At 43.2% G+C, this 22,658-nt stretch overlaps 1 protein-coding gene across 1 annotated transcript in view; it reads right to left on the bottom strand.

Annotated features, from left to right (window-relative positions):
• The window catches only part of CIC (capicua transcriptional repressor), a 1,784,113-nt gene that overhangs the window by 1,397,446 nt on the left and 364,009 nt on the right, over positions 1-22,658 (bottom strand). The gene's annotated exons all lie outside the window — the stretch shown is intronic.

Below are 22,658 nucleotides of genomic sequence, written 5' to 3'. Positions count from 1 at the left end.
ATATGAATCAAACCGCTTATATCCTTAAGTATGCACTTTGCAGGACTGTAATACTGTCTTCCAGAAAACACATCTATCCTGCGAGTTTCCTCACCTACCAATAAGGTAGGTAGGAGTCAAGTTTCTTCTTTCAGTTTCAATTCCTGGCTCTTGTTCCATACCTGCCTTCTACAATGTCTGCAAATGTTTCACTCTTATCCATCACATCTCTGCCATTCTGCACCACTGTCACATCAGTATAGGGCAACACATGCCCTAGCTTGTATGATGTCTTGCACTGGCAGATGAGCTTTCATCATCTAGTAACACTCCACTGCCAATTGGAAAATTCACTACTCTACAACCGTACTCCTTAGCTCACCATTGGCTCTAGAGTATTGGAGACAGAAACAATAGTAGAAGTAAATACTGTGGGAAGAAAGAGCCACGGAACTGTTATGGCTAGGCTTGTATAGGCCCGAGGGCCGATAGCCTAGTACCAACCTATGAACAATTTAGTAGTCTTCACTCCCAAAATGCCATCAATTCTACATTTGCAACATCTTTCAATACAATCTCTACACTCATTTCACCCACACCCTGGAATTTCTGTTACTGATGGGAAAGGCACCGAACAGCAAACCCACAAGCAAGAAGTGGAAATTTTATTAAAATCACATCAAAGTAATTATAATACTAAATTTACTACCATTATTATATTACAGTAGAGAGTCAATTATCCAAACTAATTGGGACCTAGGGTAGTTCAGATAATCAAACATATAATTGAACCGGATAAAAAAAAATTTCTAAAATCTTGTTTTTTTTTCTACACACGGGAATACACTTTTCAACCATTCAGCGATTCTAGTGGACAGTAAAGTATATTTTTCACACATGAGCTGGCTACAAACTCAAAAAACATGCTGAAGCAAATACGTTTAATGTTTACATATACAGGCTTTATGAATTTTCCTACCCGAAAACTTTAGAAGGCTGGTTCGGATAATCGACTCTCTACTGTATATTAATTGCTATTTCACATACATAGGAAGTAAAATGTCTACATTTCAAATCACTTCAGTTGTCTGCTGAAGCCTACATAATGCGTCAGCATCACTGCTTTCATCAACCACATCTTTCACAATGTTAACAATAACATTCCATCGTGATGCTTCATAAAGTCTAGACAAAATAATATCTTCATTAATTTCAATACAATTTACTACAAAACTTGTTTACTTTAAATCCATCTCTCACTTCCCAAACATTTCAATATTTTCTTATGTCTTAAAAAGATAAAATCTCACATTTTTTCTTTCCTAACCCTATAATCAAATGCACCCATTCTTTTTTGTCTTATGATACATTTTTTCATTTTATAGTCTCAAAAAAAGAAGTTATGTCTTACCATAACGTTCCATCTGTGTTGTTCATCTTCTTTCAATCATCACTGATCGGTTCGGTTCCGAGTACTTGGAACCTAGTCAGCCTATTACCAAGCTAACACCAACCAAAAAAACTCTTGAGCCAAGTCTCTACCCAGAATACCCTTCTCCATTACCTCAGATCGAGTTTGCTAAGAAAAGGATGTAAAGCAGAGGCCACTTCTGCACAGGTATCCTAGGTCACCACTTAGACCCAAACCATCCCCCAGGAGCCTTTGGAGGGGGAAGGAGGGTGGGAAGAGATGAATGAAAGAAGATGAACAACACAGATGGAACGTTATGGTAAGACATAACTTCTTTATCTGATTTTGTTAATCTTCTTTCCATTCATCACTGATGGGACAGAATCCCAAGCTACCTTGAGGTCCATGGGTGGCCCTTATGGAAGAACATTCCTGAGTACCACTGAGCCAAAGGCGGCTCTCCCTCTGGAGACCAGGTCCAATTTGTAATGATTGATGAAGGTATGAGGCTTAGCCCAAGTAGATGCTGCACAGATGTCATCCATGGAAGCCCCGGAATGGAATGCTATTGATGTTGCCATAGATCTAGTGGAGTGAGCTTTAACTTTTGGCATGGGTTCATTATGGTGGGAACAGATGAAACGTATGCAGTCCCTTAACCATTGTGATAATGTAACCTTGGAAACAGCCTCTCCTATTTTGGGTCCAGAAAAGGAAATGAAAAGCTGGTCAGATTTATGGGTAGGTTTGGTCCTGTCTAGGTAAAATCTCAATTGTCTATATACGTCTAAGGAGTGAAGGCAATACTCTCCTCTATTGGCAAAATTCAGAAAAAACACTGGTAGATCAATGGTCTGGTTAACAGAGAATTCAGAAACAACTTTGGGTAGAAAGGATGGGTTCGTCCGAAGTGACACTCTGTCTTTATGAAAGACCAAATAGGGCTTGTTGATACACAATGCCTGCAGTTCCGAGACTCTTCAGGCAGAGGTAATGGCTACCAGGAACAAAGATTTTCAAGACAAAAATTTTAGGTCACACTTAGCAGCAGGCTCAAAGGGTTTTTGAGTCAAAGACTGAAGAACTAGAGTGAGGTTCCACGGGCTGTCTGACAGGAGGCCTGAGATGAGAGGTCCCCTTGAGGAAAGCCTTTCAAAGGAGTAAAGAGATAAGAGGGGTGCCATCTATACCATTGTGGAATTTGGAAATTGCTGCTAGATGCACTCGTATGGTAGAGGCAGAAGCTCCATTATCAAAAAAACTTAGCCAAGTACTGAAGCACTGCAGTAACTGGAGCCGAATATGGGTCCAGCATGTTATCCTTGGACCAGATGGAGAACCTTTTCCATTTATCCTGATGTAGTCTTCTCATGGATGGTTTATGAGAGGCCAGAATAATGTCTCGAACAGGCAAGGGGAAACTAGCTTGCCTGGCAACTAATGGAAGTGGAAAAACCAAGCTGTCAGCTTGAGACTGGACAGATTTGGGTGAGTCAAACCTTGGGGGTGAGTAATGAGATCTGGTAGAGGGTCCAGAATCCACGGTGGGTATACGAGGCCAAAGTAAGGGAAACCAAACTTGTTGAGGCCAGAATGGGTCAATGAGGATCACCTTGCTTTTCAACCGAAGAGCTTTCTTTACAAATTGTGAGATCAGAGGGATGGGAGGATAAGCATAAAGAAGTCCTGTGGGCCAACCGTGGATCAGGGTGCCCCTCGGTGACTCCCCCTCCGGGGGAAGTAGGGGGAAATAGCGGCTGGACTTGGTGTTTGATGGGGAAGTGAAAAGATTGCAGCAAGGCTGGCCCCAGTGGCTAAAGATTACAGACGCTACCGCGGGGTTGAGGGACCACTTGTGGGGCATGAGGATGCATCTGCTCAGTTTGTCCGCAATCATGTTGAAGTTCCCCGGGATATGCGTTGCTATCAGAAAGAGGTTGGAAGCTATTGCCCACTGCCAAATTCTCATGGCTTTCTCAACACTGGAGGTAGGACTCGGTTCCTCCTTGCTTGCTGATGTACCAGACAACTGACATATTGTCTGACTGAACTGCAATTGTCCCGGAAGGGAGGGCCAAATAGAAGGCCTGCAACGCTAACAGCATGGCTTTCAGTTCCAGAACACTGATATGCAGGTGGGCCCTCTGAGGTGGACCTTGTGCCTTGGACAGTCTTTCCCTGGAAATTGCCCCCCCACCCGATCAGGGAAGCATCCGTGGTCACAATGGCTGTGGGCTAAGGGGGCTGAAACTGGCGACTCCAAAGATCTATGTCTGGCCTCATCCACCAAAACAGGTCCTGTTTGCAGGAGTTGGTTATTTGAATCTGGTAATCGAAGGGATGACAGTTTGGGAACCACTGACGCAGATGAAGCCATTGCAGAATCCGCATATGTAGCTTTGCTAGAGGCACTGTTGGAATTAACGCAGCCATGGAATCTACGACCTGAAGAACTTTCCTTGCAGAGACTTTTGTTTGAGATAGAATCACCTGGAGTTGAAGCCTCAGTCAATGGAGTCTGTGAATTGGAAGTGATACCAGACAGGACTAAGTACTGAACACTGCTCCAGTGAACTCTACTTGTTGTGTAGGGATAAAGTTTGATTTCTCCCAATGTATCGTTATTCCTAACAATTTTGCCAGAGAGAGTATAGTGCAGCTCTGTTACCAGAAGATGCTTTGTGGGGGCGGTGAGGAGCCAGTCATCTAGATATGGAAACACCTGGAATCTTGGTCTAGTTTACCATCTTTTCAATTATTAACTGTACATTATGTTCTTTCTGAATGAAAAGTCTCATTCTACCTGCAATTATACAATAGGAGAAAACTGATAGGTCTGTCTACTATACACAATCCAACCTATGCTGCCCTTTCAACTGCTTCCACTACCCAGTTCACGCATAACTCAAAAATCTTACTCCTCTACCCAGTTATACCCTAGCTCTTAGGTACACACCAATTACAGGCTTCTTCAATGAATTGTTATATACATCCTGAATCCAAGTCATTAACTTTGTCCTGAGCCCATAACACTGCCATAGAGGGAACATGTTTCATGTTGTTGTTGTTGCATCTTTCCGCTTATTCCGGTTAGGGGTCACCACAGCGGAACTCCGGTCCGCTAATGTTTGGTAGTGGATTTTTACATGCCGAGTTACCAGCCCTGACGCACAACCTTCAATGAAGGCACGCTCATTCACACATGCCTCCACACAGAAGACGCTCTAGCTGAGAATCGAACGGGACAACGTCTTGCTGTGAGGCGACAACGCTACCGCAGCACATGTTTCATGATGCTATGAAAAGCCTTTGCTATGTCTAAAGTCCACAAAAAATGCCACTGCCCCTCTTAACTCATGGTGTGTAAATTCCTTAACCCACCATAAAATACACCTGCTCTACCTATCTGGACCGTTTCCTCCCCACTTCCTTTTCTTTCCTTTACTTTCTGTCACAAACTGCAATAACTTTGACAAATGCATTTTTATGTGCTTGTTATTCCTGCTGACTGGCAACTATATGCTTTCCCATGATCTAGCTTGGACTACTTATTTATCTTCAAATAATAACCACTCATCATCCAAGTAGCAGTCACAGTTTTCTATTTAGACTTAATCCTTCATCTTCTGCACTCTGCAGCAACTTATAGGATAACAGCAGGATTCTGTTATTAAATGCTCAACTTCTCTGTCCTTTTTCCTCGCTATGTACTCTCCCTGCTATGAATAAACAACAATACAATATTTAAAATATTTTAAATTGACTGTTTCTCTCCACTAGAGCAGCACAGCACCTTACTGTACTGTGGTGGTTTCACTTTCAAAAAAACTTTTATCCTGCCCTGGAAAAGCTTGCTGCCATCTCTAATTCACTGATGTCATCAAGGCCACTGAATACAAGTAGTTTTCTGGCCAATTCCCTCCCCAAACTAACATCACCACGACCATCCTAAAAACTCATACATGCTGTGATGTCACCTGGTCCTTCCCCCTACTCATACAGAAAGTAAAGGCTAAAACAAGGAAACAGTATATGAGTCAAGTCTTACCCTTAGCACTTTAACAGCTAGGGGAGTTAGGTGTGAAGGGGATGGAAGATGAGTCAAAGTAGTACAATTCAGGCTTCACAAAAGATTGCAATTTAGCCATTCTAAAAAAAAAAAAAAAACAGCAGTAAAAAGCACTTTGAAAGTCTGTTCTGTGACATTTGCATTGTTTGTGTTTTAAGTAGTCACTGAATGGCACAAAATGTTACTTAAAACTGACTGAAAGACAGCAGTGTATGCATGTAAAATCAATGCAGTGACAGGAGCTTTACGAAGAAAGAGGCCTGCGTGATGTAATTTTTTTTTACATATGTGCTTTGCATTGTGGGATACCTAGAGGCAGACTAAACAATCACAATTACTTTAAGATACCAGACTCCATGTGGTCAGACTTAGAAATTATGTATAAAAATATTTAAAAACCTGTAAACAGTCCCAGAGTGGTATTAAAATGTAAGAAACACCACACCATGATGAAATAAACATGTTTTTTTGAGTCTGTGGGTAGGGTTCTCCTTTAACAGATGCACTCTATTATGTATCTGGTCCCATTCATGCTCAGCTCAAGTATGTAATTCTGCTTGCTTTGGCATTAATGCTGCATGCTATGTCTCCGAGTCTCTGCTTGGAGTTAGCAGTACAGTGGATTAGTTTCCTTTCTTTGCCTCAGACGTGATATGGCATTGGTCACACACTCTCACCCTTTAAAGTTGGCCCCACCAGTGCACGGGTTACTTACTGAATAGTTAAGACAACTAAGAAAAAGTCAGGGTTTATCCTTCTGCACCAATGAGCCAACCACAGTTTGAAAAATGATGTTTAACTTATTCTATAGCACACAGGAATGAAGCCCTGACTACAATCCAGCAGATGGTGATAACGAAACTAGCCCAAGCAAGGATGGAGCTGACAAGGTAGGTAAAGGAATAATGAAGCTTAGCTTGCTTGATTTTCTCTAAGGAAGAGATGAGGTTTCAAGCCTTATTGTACACACACTGTATAGATCCCTGGTGGAGCACAGACATTGTAGTGGGTGCACCAGAAGTGGGTCATATCCTCCTGAAGCCACATCACTTGCAGAAGTTCAAGTAACCATCCAATACATGTTCACATTTTAATGAGTATTGCAGCATGCACAGTGAAATATGTGACGGCTTTAAGGAAACCTCTCTGAAGGCTTCCTGAATGACGACCATGGCCCATGCTATGGCCAAACTCTTGTCCCTTAATGGGTAAAGTACAGTTGGGTAAGTAAACTTACCATAACAGTAGATGCCAGTATGATCACTGCTACAGTAGCCTGAAGTATATAGGATATATCATTGCATAGGCTACAACAGCCAGCCAACTTCCAGAGTTTAAGAGCACCTTCCAAGTGCTCAAACCATTGAGAGCTCGAGCAGAAATGAAGGAAACCAATGGTTTTGGCTCCAAGCTTTTCAGAGGTTTCTTGCCAATTGAAAGGAGGAGGCTAGAGTCCTGAAAGAGGTCAATATTAGGTAAGTAGGTAGCTTGATGTGCACAAGCCTACATTATAACCTTTAAATTCCTTTGGGTATTGACACATCAGCAATATTTTGGTAAATTCAGGGTAAGTTTAGCTAATGCTTAAAATGCCTCTTGGGCCGATAGCCCATAACCTATGGACCTATAAGTTAACCTATAAGTTGAGCCCTCTCCCTGGCAACCAAAAATATTTATTTACTTCAATTTGATGACCGGGGAAGTCCACTGGGCCAAGAAGAGCCCATTTTCAGTGAAGGCCCCGGGGAGAAAAGCTCCAAAGATACATTAAAGACATACACAACTTAGTAAAAATAATGCTTGTCAGGCTAAGAATACATGATTATACATACATATAAATACAGCATATTTCAGTCTAGTAATACATTAAGCAGTGCAGCATTATGGTGTGGCTGAGAAACCATATGTTGTGAAAATGTAGTATATGCATAGTTTGTTTCATCTGGAACACAAGAGATCTAATGAGGTTATCCAGGTGCAGTGGTAGAAAGACAGGAATTGTATGGTGGGGTGTTTGAGAGATACGGAAAGAATGTGAGTGAGAATAAAAGTGGAAAAGGTGAAGATAAAGTATAAAGAGGGAGTTATGCTGGAGTGTGACATGGGCATGCCCATTTTGAAGATAGATGGGAGAACAAGAGAGATTTGAAGTTGGTATGGTTAGAAGTGTTACAAAGAGGTGGAGGGAGAGAGTTCCAGAGTTTGGGTATGGAGCAGGATAGCAGCAGTTAGCCAGGGGTTTGGAGGGCTTGTAGAGTTGTAGAAGGTTTTGGTTTTCTGATCTGAGTGAGCAGTTGGGTATGTAGGGAGGTAAGGCAGTAGTGTAAGAGGGGCAGTTGGAAGGCTTGAAGACAAGCTTACGAGCAGTGGTAAGTTGGAGGAATTTCAAGTAATTGGGTAGTACGAGCCATTGCAGGGTATGGAGAGAGTGGCAATGGTGGGTTGAGTTTTTAGAATTGGTTGAGAATTTGCTTATTTTATGGTAGCAAGATTCGAGTTTGGATTGTAGGCCAAGCTGGAGATTGCTTAAGAGAGGAGCGCCATACATAAGAGAGGGGAGAAAGTAGGAGGAGGCTAAGGTTGCCTGGTGGAGGGGCTGAGGAAGCAGTTGTGTCCGTACAGCACCCTTAGTTTTTGGTGTGTTTTTTTATGGTGGATTGGATATGGGTGTCAAATTTTAGATTTTCATCAATGGTGATGCCGAGCAGTTTGGTATTGGATTTTGATGGGGATGTTATTTTGACTGATTATGATGAAAGAGTTTTTGTCGATGGTGGAGTTTCTAGAAGAAGTAAAGATCATCAGTTTAACTTTATTAGCATTTAGGGCTAAGTGATTGCTTTGCATCCAGATTTCTGTTTTAGAGAAGGCTTACTGAGTTTGTAAGAGAAGGTCAGAGGGGGAGAAAGCTGAGCAGATGATTGCTGAGTCATCTGCATACTGGATTAGTGAGGAATGGTGAAGTGGAAGTTGTTGATAAATATACTGAAAAGAAGAGGACCTAGAACAAAACCTTGGGGCACACCTGTGGGGGTGGGTAGGAAGGGACAGGTAGAGGATTTCCATTGTACAGCTTGTTGGCAGTCAGAGAGATAGGAAGAGAACCAGGCTATGGTGGGGAGAGAGAGTTGAAGAGAAGACAGTTGAGATAGGAGTAGGGGGTGGGAGACAGTGTCAAAAGCTTTAGATAAACTGAGGAACATGGAGGATACAAGCTTGCCAGAATCACGTGCTTGGTTAATAGTTTCGAGAAAGGATAGGAGGTTAGTCATGGCAATGTGACCAGGGCGAAAGCCGTGTTGAGTTGGGGGTGAGGAGATTACTTTGTGTTAGATATGGCATCAGTTGTGAGTGGATAGCTTTTTCAAGTACTTTAGAAAGAGGGGAAAGGATGGCAATAAGTATGAAATTGGTGGTGTCTGTTTTTGCCTCCTTTATAGAGAGGGATGATGTAAGCATGTCGCCAGATTAATGGGACATAAGATTCTTGGGTGGATCTGTTTATTACGATGGAAATGGGAAGAGCTATGCTGTCTGCAGATAGTTTGAGGAAGGTTGAGGAAACATTATCACGTGTGTTGCGGCAAGGTTTAAGTTTGAGTAGTCATTTTATAGCATTTGTGGGGATGGGTTTTAGGCTGAAAGGGGCAGGAAGAGGAACGTGATCTGTTGGATGTGGGGGGTAGTTGGGGTTGTGATTGGAGGGGGGGTGGGGGAAAGAGGAGGACAGTTTAGCAATACAGTCCACGAAGGAGGAGTTGAATTGGATGGCTGTTTCAAGATCATTAAGGTTGGGGTTGGGACAGGGGTTATCTTTGTTTCCTGGGTGGAGAAGGGAGGAGATGGTATTCCAAAACTTTTTAGGATTAGTTGAGTGCATAAATTGGAGTTTGATGTAGTACTCTTTGCAATCCTTAGTTATTAGTTTTTTTGTGGAGTTTCAGAGCTGTTTGATTTCTAGTAAGGTGTTAGTAGTCCAATTTATTTCGTATTGCTTCCATTATTTGTATCTTTGTTGCATTATATGTTTGGTTTCTTTTGAGAGCCATGAGGAGGGATTGGACCTTATGCGTTTGGTCCTGAGGAGAGCGTGGTGATTTAGTAGATTTAGGAAAGATTGATTGAAGTAGGTTATGGCATTGTCAAGGGATAGAGCTCTTAGAGGGTTCCAGTCTATATGCTTTAGGCATTCGGAGAAGGTTTTCGGGTTAAAAGAGGAGAAGTTGTGGGTTTGAATGTAGTGGTGTTGTTTTTAAAAAGGAGATGGGAGACGGTCGGCGAAAGCTGGGAAGTGGTCACTGAGAGGGTCTGGGAGAATTCCAGCATCTGAGATGAGGTTGGGGTGGGATGTTAGTATCCAGTCAATGATGGTGCCGGAGGCCCCGTTTTTTGTTTGGTCTGGTTGGACAGTTAATTAGTTGGGAGAAGTTGAACAGGTCAACTGTGCGAGATGGGGCTTGAGAGTAAAGAGAAGCCCAGTTAATGTTCATATCACTGAGGATATAGGTTTTGTTTTTGATGGAAGTAGAAAACCAGGACAGGATATCTTCCAGTGTTTGGATAGTGTTGCCTGGAGGAATATAAATGGCCCCCATACATATGGACTTGCAGTTGCTGATTTTTAGTAGACCTACTGTAATTTCAGCATTGGCAAAGGTGGGGATATGATTGGTGTATGGGGTAATGGTATGGGAGGAGAAGTAGATAATAGCAACCCCTCCTCCTTTCTTCTGTTGTCTGTCATTGCGAATCATATGGTAACCTGGTGGAAGAATTTTATTGCCTTTTGTAGATGGTTTAAGCCAGGTCAACCAGGTCTCTGTGATGGCAGTTATGTCAGGGTGGTTGTGGGAAAGCCAGGCATGGAGGTTAGGTATTTTATTCCGAAGGCTTTGGGCACTGAGTGTAGTGAGGCATATGGCTTTGGGTGTTTGGGGTTGTGTGTGGGGGGAGTTGGTGGGTTGTATTCTAGAAGTGGGACCTGGGTTTGGGTGAATGTCTCCGGAGAGTGAGAGGGAGATCTGGTGTAGGAAGAGTGTAAGGTAAATTCATGTGGAAGGAGAGTTTGAGTGATGAGTGGCGGTGGACTTTCTGGTAAGAGGTTGGGGGTGTCTGTGCTGAGAGGATGTGGTAGGTAGAATTTTGGGTTTGAAGAATAGTAGGTTTGTGCTAGAAGGGTAGATTTCATGGGTTAAGGTGGTGTAGGGAGGTGTGGAGGTCAGCTGGATTGTGCTTGTGGTGTGTGTGAGTGAGGTATGTTAGAGCTTAGGCAGTTGAGTAAGAGAAGTAAGAAAAGAGAGAGAGGTTAGGATGGATGTTAGGAGTAGCAGGTGTGATGAGATAGGGGGCATTATTAGGAGAGGGTGGGGATATTATGAGTGGTTGTGTATGTTGAGGGTGGAGTCAAGTGTCTATTGGGAGAATATGTTGGCAGTGGGAGGAGGATGGATAAATGAACAGGTAGTGGGGCTGGGTGGGAACTGGGGCCAGGGTAGGGGAGCGGAGTGCAAAATAAGGGGAATGGAGAGAGCTGCTACGGCAGCAGTGATCATTTGAACATCTATTCTTACAGCAAATTTGAAAATATAACACCAGGGAGTACTCAGACACGAAATATAGAATGAAATTTATTGGTAAGCGCTTTCGGTTGGACCTTCCAACCTTTATCAGACACAGAACAAACACTTACAAAACCTTATATACAGACCCAAGTCAAAAATCAATCAATTAACATTGTAAAACATTTAATTTTTTTTTTTTTAAATGTTAAACCATTCTAAGCCTAATTCATGCGGAATACAAATATATAAATCTTTGACGTTCACTGTAATGAACACCAGACCCTTCAAAAAACCACTATTCAGATGCTTACATTTTGTTAACAAATCTCATGAATCACGGCTTAGATAATTCAAGGTACTTAACTTTTTAATCGGCTATCAATAAACTTTGCTATATAATAAGTTTATGATTGTCCCCCATCCACAATTGGGCGTAAAGGTGGATCTTCTAAACACTTATGAATTTTGGGGACACCAAATATTGTTGCTACTCTGGGTGCATTAATTAATATACATATAGTTATACTCTTCTTCATTTATTTGGCCTTGAAATAACAAATAATTCAACCAATAATCAATTCTACTATATGACATATTTACCTCATTTATGGATGCTTCCACATAACTATCATTTAATAGACAAAACATTTTTTGATTGTAATCAACATAGTCCATTGCAACAAGGCCCCCACCTTTATCAGGTTGCATAAGTCTAATATTAACTTCCTGTTTTAAAGCATTCATTAATTCCTTTTGCTCATAAGAAATATTCACATCTTTACTATCTAAATTAGGGCTTTTTATTACATGCCTTATATCCATTTCACACATGCGATCAAACATTTTTACAGTGGGGTGTAAATCAGGATTAAATAGACTCGGTAAATGCAACAGGTTGCTAATTATTGGCTGAACTCTAACAAATAACACTGCTAGATTAAGTTTTCTTGTAAATAATTTTAGTTTTGTAATGGCTTTTGTAACATTGCCCCTTCTAGTTGGAACAAATGTTAATCCCTTGCTAAACAAGTCCGCATGGGGAGTAGTTAGGGAAATAGTGCTATAACTAAATATTTTAAAGTCACCTTTGATGTTTAATACACATTGGTATGGGAGAATCGATTGTTCTCTTCCTATCGGTTCTGCCGTTGATTCCTGTTCGCAAAACCATTCCTGTTGAAATTTGGATAAGAAGTTGAATTTCCCCTCCTGTTTTGTATTCTGTCTGACCGGTGTAAATTTCTAGCTTCTAAAGGGTAGTCCTGAGGGCCTGGTGAGCCTGGTTGGTGCTTCTCCTTTCATCCTGCCGAAATTGATTATAATTTTGGTCCTGCCGGTGTTGGTTATAATTCTGATCTCTGCTACACCCTGGTTCACCATTCACGAACCGTTGCTGCACTCTCACTGGTTTAGGGTACGCCTGATCGTTAGCATATTCTAAACGGTCCCTCTCCAATTACCGGTTTTTACGTTCTAAAATAACCTTGCTGACGTCATCAACTTCAATAAAAATGTTCTGATATTGTGCTTTAATAGAAATAAAGCACAACTCTTGCTTAATACTATCCTCAATAGTTTTAATTTCATGATTTAGTTTGTCCATATTTAATATTTAAGGTACTGTGTTTTATTAGTATATCAAGTAGTTCACAGCCCTGTTTGTCGAAAAGTTGTATTAAATCATTGTGTAATGGGCTATTTTCAATTAAACATGTTGGGTACTTCCAATACCTCAGTCCCTTAGGGACTTATCTCTTTATACACTCTTTAAAGTACATATTTTCATGCACCATTTTACAATATTTTAACACTAAATCATGGAACAAGTCTACGGCATTATTTAAAGATGAAGTATTACTGCCAGTCTCTGTTAATGGTTTACCGGTTTGATTTAACCATCTCTCCAAGTACCACTTCCATTTCTATTCTCTCCAGAAGACTCAAGGTCAATTATAGTTTCCTGTCGAATGGCACCTTATCCTGGGGGGATACTATCAAAAAATACATCACTTTTAGAGAATCCATGTGCAATATTAGTCCCATTTTCACCTTGGAAATTGTAAAAAAGTTGTTGTACCAGTGTTGTTAAGTTCTGAACCAACTGTTGCAGAACCTCAAATTCCCTCTGGAGAATATGTGAAATATCATCCTGTGTCCTCCCAGCAGCCATACTATAACTCCAAGAACATAGCTCCAACTAGAAAATATAACACCAGGGAGTACTCAGACACGAAATATAGAATGAAGTTTATTGGTAAGTGCTTTTGGTTGGACCTTTCAACCTTCATCAAACTCAGAACAAACACTTACAAAACCTTATATACACACCCAAGTCAACAATTAATCAATTAACATTGTAAAACATTTAATTTTTTTTTTTAATTTTAAAGCCACAAGGACACATTTCCCAAATATACAAATATAAGAGCAATTATTCAACAAGTAACCCTCCTGTATATCTCAAAATCTAAAACCTTGAATAATTATATAAATATAATAGTATCTATGAACATTACTACAACATTGGTAAAGAAAAATGTACAAACGCACTATATAGGCACATTCAAGAATATAATAACCACAATTTTAGTTTTGTAATTTTAGAACAAGTAAAGGATGGCCCAAGGGGTGGACCGTGGAAAATAATGCTAGAGAATAGGGAGCACTGGTGGCAAATTTATTTAAATGCATCAGTTCCACCAGGCATTAATGATATAATAAGTTTGTCTAGTGTTTTAAAAATTAAAAGATTTTATAGGTAAAAATATTTATATAATTATTCAAGGTTTTAGATTTTGAGATATACAGGGGGGTTACTTGTTGAATAATTGCTCTTATATTTGTATATGTGGGAAATGTGTCCTTCTGGCTTTAAAATTAAAAAAAAATTAAATGTTTTACAATGTTAATTGATTAATTGTTGACTTGTCTGATGAAGGTTGGAAGGTCCAACCGAAAGCGCTTACCAATAAATTTCATTCTATATTTCGTGTCTGGGTAATCCCTGTTGTTATATTTTCTAGTTGGAGCTGTGTTCTTGGACTTATAGCAAATTTAATTACACACCTGCACTATGTTTGACATTTGATCACTGTTGCAGTAGCCTTAGCTATATGGGTAGATCACCATAGCTTAAAATGATTGGGTGGAGGAAGGATGAGGATAATATAGCCCCTGAAGAATGGTCCTAGTAAAGTCAGTTCTATACCTGAAAAAGTAATCTAGTTTGTAGTGCATTGCAAAGGTAAGTACAGAGGACCAAGCTGCTGCTTCTAGAATATTTCTAGAATCCAGCCTTTTCTAAAAAGCCACACACAAAGACAAAAATACAATTATTGACTTTTACTGACATCGGTTTAGAGCAAGAAAAAGTTTCCCCAACGGGGTACTTAGCTTTAGTTGAAAACTTCGGTTCTGAAACTCGAAAACAAAAATTTCAGGAGTCGGCTAAACGGCACTTGCAAACTGCTTCTGCTTCGGGCACCGCACGGCAAGAAAGACTGATGTAATGGTGTTGGCTGCATGCTTTATACCCCTGACTACCTGATGTCATGGAAGATGAGACAGAAACTGATGCAGGACCCAAGATTTTGATAATCAAGCCGACTGAGGGCTACTGCAAGCAGGTAACCTAAATGTGATGACAGCAACAGTGAAACATGAAGAACATCAGCATGTGACAACCATTTGGAGGCAGTCAGGTTTGATAAAGGTTGTCCCTTTCTCTTGCCTCCATAAGAAATGAATAGCTGATCATATTTTCTGACAGTTTTAGTTCTGTCAAGATAATATTTGAGTTGTCTGTTAATATCCAGAATATGAAAATTACTTTCTCCTTCATTTTTTTTTATGTTTTGGAAAGAAGACAGGGTGATGGCTAGCTTGTCTCAAAGCAAACTCGACATACCACTTTAAGGTATAAATGAAGGATTAGTTCTCAAAAAAAACTTATCTATTTTTCAGAAAATAAGATAAGGTTGACCTACCATGAGAGTTTACAACCCAGACACTCTTCTTGCAAAAGTCTGAGCAATCAACAAAACTTTGCCATGTTATAAACTTCAAATAACCCTGATGAGCTGTTTCAGATAGAAAAAAATGAACTTTTCCAAAATAAAGTTAAGATCATATGGGGGAATCAAACTGTTTTCCAGGTGGTGGGTAAGCAGCACCCCTTTCAAAAAATGTTAACATGGGAACGCATGGGGGGGGGCCATGGACACATGTGGTGAAATGGCTGAGAAATTAACCTTGATAGAGGTGTAAGAAAGGTCAGATAACAGCTCACAAAAATGTTGTACTAGCCTTAAAAGGGTCCTGGTTCTTGTCTTGGTATCAGCTAGAAACGCTGCTCCAGTTAGTAACATATGACTTCCTAGTAGCAGGTTTCCTTATATCCCTTAATACTAATTGTACATCCTCACAAAATAGATGCCTAAAAGGTATTACAACTCTGTCATCCATGCAGTTAGTTGAATTTGTTTCAAGTTGGGGTGCATCAAATAAATCCTGTCTTGTGTAATTTAGTCCAGTTTGTGAAAAAGCTTATGGCAATTTCCCTTGGCTATTTTTAAAAGAAAGGAGGACCAATGCTATCTGAGCCAGATGGGAGTCACTACAGTGATCATCGGAGAGTCCTTCTGAATCTTCTTGAGGGCTCCTTTTCTTTTTGATCACCACCTGACATTGTTTTTTTTAATGTCTACGTGACAGAGGTCTGCTGTGTCTGCTTATTTTGCTTTTTATAAAAGGGATCAGAGGCAAATGTAAAACCTTTAACTTGGAGAAGGAAGGCTGAAAATTTTGAGTAACCCCTAAATCAGCTTGAATCCCAGTCTGGCTAGGCAGAGAGGCATTCTTTTTTCCTCTGAATCTGACAACAGTTGGTCTCCCTTGTCCACCAAAGTGACTCCAACAGCCACAGATGGCATGTTTAATCCCCTAGTCTATGGTGGATGAAGGAACTACGCCAGAGGGAGCTAAGGTAGAAGATGAATGAGATGAGGAACCAGAAATGACCATAGCACTCAACCATCTGTGGCTGAAGCAAATTTGTAGCCTGCCAAAGGCTGTCTGGAAATAAGAAGTTATGTACTTCTCATAACGTTCCATGTTAGTTGTCTTCTCGCCTTCTTTCTTGCTGGATGGGTTCGTAGCCGAACCTCGGCTCCAACTCGGCCGAATACTAAAGCTCGAGAGCTATTTTTACCGGCTCGAGGCCATCCTATGTCCCATAATGCTAGGCGAAATATACCCAGACCTCGTTTGATAACTAACACTATGGACAGACATGTCCCACCACTATAAAAAGATAAAACTAAGAGCTATGTAGAACTACAAACCCTACAGCCTGTTTGTCACCAGGGCTACCAAAGGGGAAGAAGAGCTCTAGCTGAAGGGATAATCCTGGTGACAAGGAAAATCTCACCCAATACTCTAGGTCTTTTCCAGGCTAGGGGGATGGAGGGTGGGACGCAAGAAAGAAGGCGAGAAGAAGACAACTAACATGGAACGTTATGGTAAGCACATAACTTCTTAATGTTAAGTTGTCAATCTCGCCTTCATTCTTGCTGGATGGGACAGCGTCCCTAGCACCTTAGTCCTGGGTGGCTCAATGGAACAGACTCTTGAGTACAGTGGAACCAAAATCAGCCCTATTTCTGGAGGCAATATCCAGTTTTTAATGAGAGATGAAGGTATGAGGAGAGGCCCATGTGGCCGCTGCACAAATAGAATCCATAGGTAATCTCGCTTGAAAAGCAACTGAGGAAGCTAATGCTCTAGTTGAGTGAGCTCTAGGCTTGGTAGGGAGTTCCTTATGCCTCAATTGATAGGTTAAAGAGATAAGAGAGGTCAACCATCTTGACAAGGTCACTTTAGAAACCGGAAGGCCCTGCTTCCCTTTGGCGTAAGATAAGAAGAGTTGCTCTGATTTTCTCGTTGGCTTGGTTCTATCCAGATAGAAACGTAGTTGCCTATGGACATCCAAACTATGTAATCTTCTCTCAGCTCTATCAGTGTAATTTGGAAAGAAAACTGGGAGATCAATGGTCTGATTCAGATTTTTCTCAGAGTACCTTAGGTAAGAAGGATGGATTTGTCCTAAGAGCCACTCTATCTTTGTGAAAAACAAGATAAGGGGGGCGCACAGAAAGTGCTTGTAGTTCCGAAACCCTTCTGGCTGAGGTAATAGCTACCAAGAAAAGTGTTTTCCACAAGAGCAGTTTTAACGAGCAGGAGGCAGCAGGCTCAAAAGGAGGTAGAATTAAAGACGACAGTACCAAATTTAGATCCCACGGTGGAGGAGGGTCTTTGACTGGGGGCCTAAGTAATAGGGTATCCTTCAGAAAGGCTTTGCAGAGCTTGTGGGACATAATACTAGACTCTGACAAGCCAACATGGAAATTTGCAATGGCCGCCAACTGGACTTTGATAGTGGCTGAAGAGGAACCTTTTTGAAAGAGTTCCGCTAGAAAATCTAGAACCGTTTGGACAGGGGCATTAAAGGGATCAACTTGGTTCTTTTCTGCCCAAATAGAGAAACGTTTCCATTTACTATCGTACGTCTTTCTGGTGTTAGACTTGTGAGAGGCAAGGATAATCTGACATACTGACGGAGAGATTAAGGGAAGTCTGGCTAGGGTTGGAAGTGGAGCAACCAAGCTGTGAGGTTGAGAGATGACAGGGATTGGTGCAGCCTGCCCGATTGATGGGTCAGAAGGTCTGGCACAGGGTCCAGATGCCAGGGCTGCTCCAGTAGAGGAACGGAAACCAGACTTGTCGAGGCCAGTAAGGGGCAATGAGGATTATCCTGGATCTCAAGGCAGTTGCTTTCTGGACTAACAGAGTCATTAAGGGAAAGGGGGGGGAAGCATAAAGGAGACCCCTGGGCCAATCGTGGACTAGAGCGTCCCTGGCAGAGAGGCCCGGAAGAGGGTGAAGAAGTCTTGACACTTGCTGTTTTGAGGGGTTGCGAAAAGGTCGCAGCAAGGCTGACCCCACTTTCTGAAGATTTGGTCCACTACTAGTTGGTTAAGAGACCACTCGTAGGGCATGAGAATGTCCCTGCTCAGCCTGTCTGCTATGACATTGGACTTCCCGGGAATGTGTTTTGCTACCAGAAACCGCTGAGAAGAGATCACCCATTGCCAGAGTCTGAGCGCTTCCCGACAAAGAGGGTAGGACCTGGTTCCGCCCTGTTTGTTGATGTACCATACTACAGACATATTGTCTGTCTGTATTGCAATCGTCCCAGTGGGAAGAGAGTTCTGGAGAGCCTGCAACGCCAACAGCACCGCTCTCATCTCCAGGACATTGATGTGCAAGTGGCACTCGAAGGGTTGCCATGTGCCCTGGACTGTCCTGCCCTGAAAATGCCGCCCCCACCTGATCAGGGAGGCGTCCGTTGTCACGGTGGCAACCGGAGGGGGGAGAACAACCGGTCTGCCTTGAAGAACCTGGGGTGAGTCCATCCACTAAGATAGGTGTCGTTTGCAAGACTGAGTGATGAGAAGCTTGTGTGACATGGGAAGCTGCTGAAAGGACCATTGGGAAAAAAGCATCCACTGTAGTATCCGCATATGAAAACGAGCTAGGGGGAGCAAGGTGACTGTTGCAGCCATCAGACCAAGCGTTTTCAGTACAAACTTGGCTTGGACTCTGTCCTCTTGTAGCAGGACTTGAACATGACTGCGAATGTCATATACTCTTTGCGTAGGAAGTTTTGCTGACAACTCTACTGTGTTTAACACGGCGCCTATGAAGGTAATATGCTGACAAGGCGACAAGGCAGATTTTTCGAAATTTATAGAGATGCCTAGCGCTTTGCAAGTTTGTACAGCGTAATCCCTGGCTTGAAGAAGCTGATGCCTGGTGGTGACAGTAAGGAGCCAGTCGTCCAAATATGGAAACACCTGGAATCCTCGACGTCTCAAGTGAGCCGCAACCACTGCCATGCATTTGGTAAACACCCTGGGGGATGTGGTGAGGCCAAAGGGCAGGGCTCTGAATTGGTAGTGACTGGCTTCCAGCTGGAAGCGGAGAAACCTCCTGTAGCGCCTGTTCATTTTGATATGGTAGTACGCATCCTGAAGGTCTATAGAGCACATCCAATTGTCCTGAACCAGAAAGGGAAGAATGGACTGTAGCGTGACCATCCGGAATTTTGTTCTTTGAACCGATTTGTTCAGTCTGCTGAGATCCAAAATAGGTCTCCAGTCCCCTGTCTTTTCTGGTACCAAAAAGAATTTGGAGTAGATTCCGGATCCTTGTTGGTCTGCCGGGACTGGTTGGATGGCTCTTTTTAAAAGCAGCTTTGAAATTTCTAGTGCTGCTTGGTCTCTCAGACCAGGTGGAGCGTCTGGAAGAAGCCCTTTTGGTTGATGTGGGGTGTGGATAAATGGGATTTTGTAGCCCTCGGATATGATCGACCATACCCATCTGTCCTGCATAAGGGAGAACCAGGCTTCTGGGTACAGCGAAAGTCTTCCCCCGACTGCCTCCGAAGGTGGACAGTCAGGCAGCTCTTCAGGGATGCTGAAAGGGTTTATCAGAGAAAGATTCTCTGCTACCCTGATTCTGCTGACCCCCCTGCCCCTAGGGCGGCGTCTGTTATTGTTCCCTCCACTGCCTCTAGAGGGAAGCTTACCACGTGCGTCCGGCAGAACTCCCTGAGGTTTGCGGAACCACATTTTCCCACCCTTTTGACCCTTAGGATATGGTCTAGAAGGGGCGGAAAAACGGACTCCCATGGCAGGGAGAGTCTTGCCTTCTTGTTTGCACCTGGTTAAGGTATCCTTCACTTGAGGTCCAAAAAGAGCAGAACCATCAAAGGGGGTGTTAGTGAATGACGCCTTGAAGGGGTCAGCAAAACTGCAGAGCCGCATCCAGGCATGTCTCCTTAGAGCAACACCAGTACCTGCGGCTCTACTTGCTCCATCGGCTGCATAAGAGATGAGCCGCATGGAAGAGTTGACGATAGAGTTCAGGGTCCCTAGCTGGGTGTTAATCTTTTCCTGAGACCCCACAGCTGTTGGGTCCTGCAATGTTTCACCCAGTTCCTTGAGAAGGTCCCTCTGAAGTCGGGTGAAATGGCATAAATAATTCAGCGACCGCATAGCAAAGGTCGCTGAGGAAAACATTCGCTTGCCGTACCTATCCATCATCCTAGATTCCTTATTAGGAGGATGGACAGGTACTGAAGGGTCATCCAACTCCTTCTTAGTGGCTGCCGCCACCACCATGGCATCCACGGGGACACCCTTGGAAAGAAATTGCTTATCTGTGGGAGCAGTAATAAATTTTGTGGGCCTCCGGGGAGTTGGTTCCATAGTATCCGGAGCCATCCACGCCTTCCGAGCCACTACTTCCATAAGTGGGTCGAAAGGCGGGGACACCCAGGAGGTGGAAGGGCGAGAACCGAAGGCATCCAGGTACACCGACTCGTCCTCGGATGGGTTAAGGGCAGACCAGTTCCCCCTCTGTTTGAGGATCTCTAAGATGTCAGAGAAGGAGACATCCTCAGTGGGGGACCTTGGGGACCCTTCCGAATCATCCAGGTCGGTGTCAGATGTCACTGACCCAGGAGAGTCAACATGTTTCCTCTTACAAGTCCTCTTCCAAGGGGGCACCCCCGCAGGGTCAGGGGAGGCCTCGGAAGAGGAAGAAATGCCCAATGGGGCTGCCTGGAGTATTGGTTCTCCTCGCTTGGGGTCAGGAGGGTAGGCAGGGGCTGAAGCAGGCACCATGGAGGAAGGGGCCGAGGAGGCCGACCGTGGTGCTGGTATAGGAGCCAGCACGCTCATCACCTCAAAGGCGCCCCTGTCAGGCAGGGAAGAAGGACCCAACTCCGAGGAGATGAGAACTCCCCCTGGCACCGAGAGGGACGGCTCCGAGGCCGATGTCGGGGCCGAACTCACCTGCGCCGAGGACCCGAGAGGGAGAGCGGGGTCGGACAAGGGTCTGATGCCACTCGCCCCCCCCGGAGCCGACGAGGGAGTCTCGGCGCCCGGATCCCTCCAAGGACGGGATCGGAGCCGACGAAGGAACTGACAACAGGGGGATCAGTTCCGACGTCCCCACAGTACTAACCTCAACGACCTCCGGCTCCGAACTCAGCAGGGTAGTCGGAGGAGGAACTTGAGCGGGTGTAGGGGTAGCCCCTGTCTGTTGAGACGGGCTATGTAGCAACTGGGCCAGTGCCTGCGACTTTAAAAGCCGGCTGACTACCCTCTTGAGGTCATGGTCTGAAAGCCTGGAAGACCTAGAGGAATGAGATCTATGGCTCCGCTCCGACAAGAGTGGAGACTTCGGAGCCGATCTAACTGACTCGAGAGACGGAGACCTAGAGCGCTTTCTGCTCGGGGACAGCTCCGACACTAAAGTCGGAGCTGACTGAGGTCTAGATGCCTCGGTTCCGGCCAGAACCGACGAGGCAGCAAGAGCACCGCTCGGCGCCGGCTCTGAACCTGGAGCCGATGATTTGGCGGGCTTTGAAGGTTTCCCAGTCATGGTCTTAGTCGGGGAATCTTCAGGCTTTAACAAGCCTCTAAGTATGAGTTTGTTTCTGCGCTCCTGCAGGACTCTAGGGCTAAAAGCATGGCAGATGGAACAAGAGTCCTGCAGGTGCAGAGGGCCCAAACAATACACACAAGAAGTGTGACCGTCTGTCAGAGACATCTTCTGACAGCACGAGTCACACTTCTTGAAACCCGATACCTTAGTATCCTTAGACATACTGTAAAAACAAACACACAATACACTAAATTATAATAATAATTACTATAAAAAAGGGAACTACACTAAGTAGAGGGACAGAATTCCACACACACACACACACACACACACACACACACACACACACACACACACACACACACACACACACACACACACAGAACAACCAGGGGAAAACTGTACTACAAGGGGAGGGTCAGAGGCCCAACCACCTTAAGGGTGGAGAAAAAGGGAGATTAGCAACTAAAAGAAGGGGGGGAAAGACTAGTCGCTAACTACACTAATACTAAAGAGACAAAAAAGGATAAAAAACCGACTAAAAACTACCTCAAAAGTTATTAATAAAAATACACAACCTGGAGCCGGTGAAAACGCAACCTCGTAGCTAAGCGGCAAACGAGATCTGGGTATATTTCGCCTAGCATTATGGGACATAGGATGGCCTCGAGCCGGTAAAAATAGCTCTCGAGCTTTAGTACTCGGCTGAGTCGGAGCCGAGGTTCGGCTCCGAACCCATCCAGCAAGAATGAAGGCGAGATTGACAACTTAACATTGTCCTTATTTTTGTGGCTGCTGGAAGGAAGAACAAAGGAACTGGCAAGTTGCTCCGTGGTGAAGCCAAAAACGAAGCGTGAAGCCTGGGTAAGACTTACAGCATCAGTCATTAAAAAAAGTTAGTAACAAAAAGTAGTTTTTCATAAAAAAAAAAAAAAAAACACAGTGAAAAGCACAACATACACTTACTCCAGCACCTAAAAGTCTTTTAATAAAAGTATTTTAAAAATTGCAGTTTAAATAATTTATTTTTACACACAAGTAGAAGTTGCACTTCACTGCAAAATGTAGCCGACAGTTATGTGATGATCCAATAAAACAGTTTTTTCTAACTTATAATAAATACTTT

This window comes from Protopterus annectens, chromosome 8.part0 (genome assembly GCF_019279795.1).
Source record: "Protopterus annectens isolate FY-2018-M chromosome 8.part0, PAN1.0, whole genome shotgun sequence".
Taxonomy (NCBI): Eukaryota; Metazoa; Chordata; order Ceratodontiformes; family Protopteridae; genus Protopterus; species Protopterus annectens.
The sequence above is the reverse complement of the archived record's forward strand: the minus strand, read 5'-3'. Positions and strand labels throughout refer to the sequence as shown.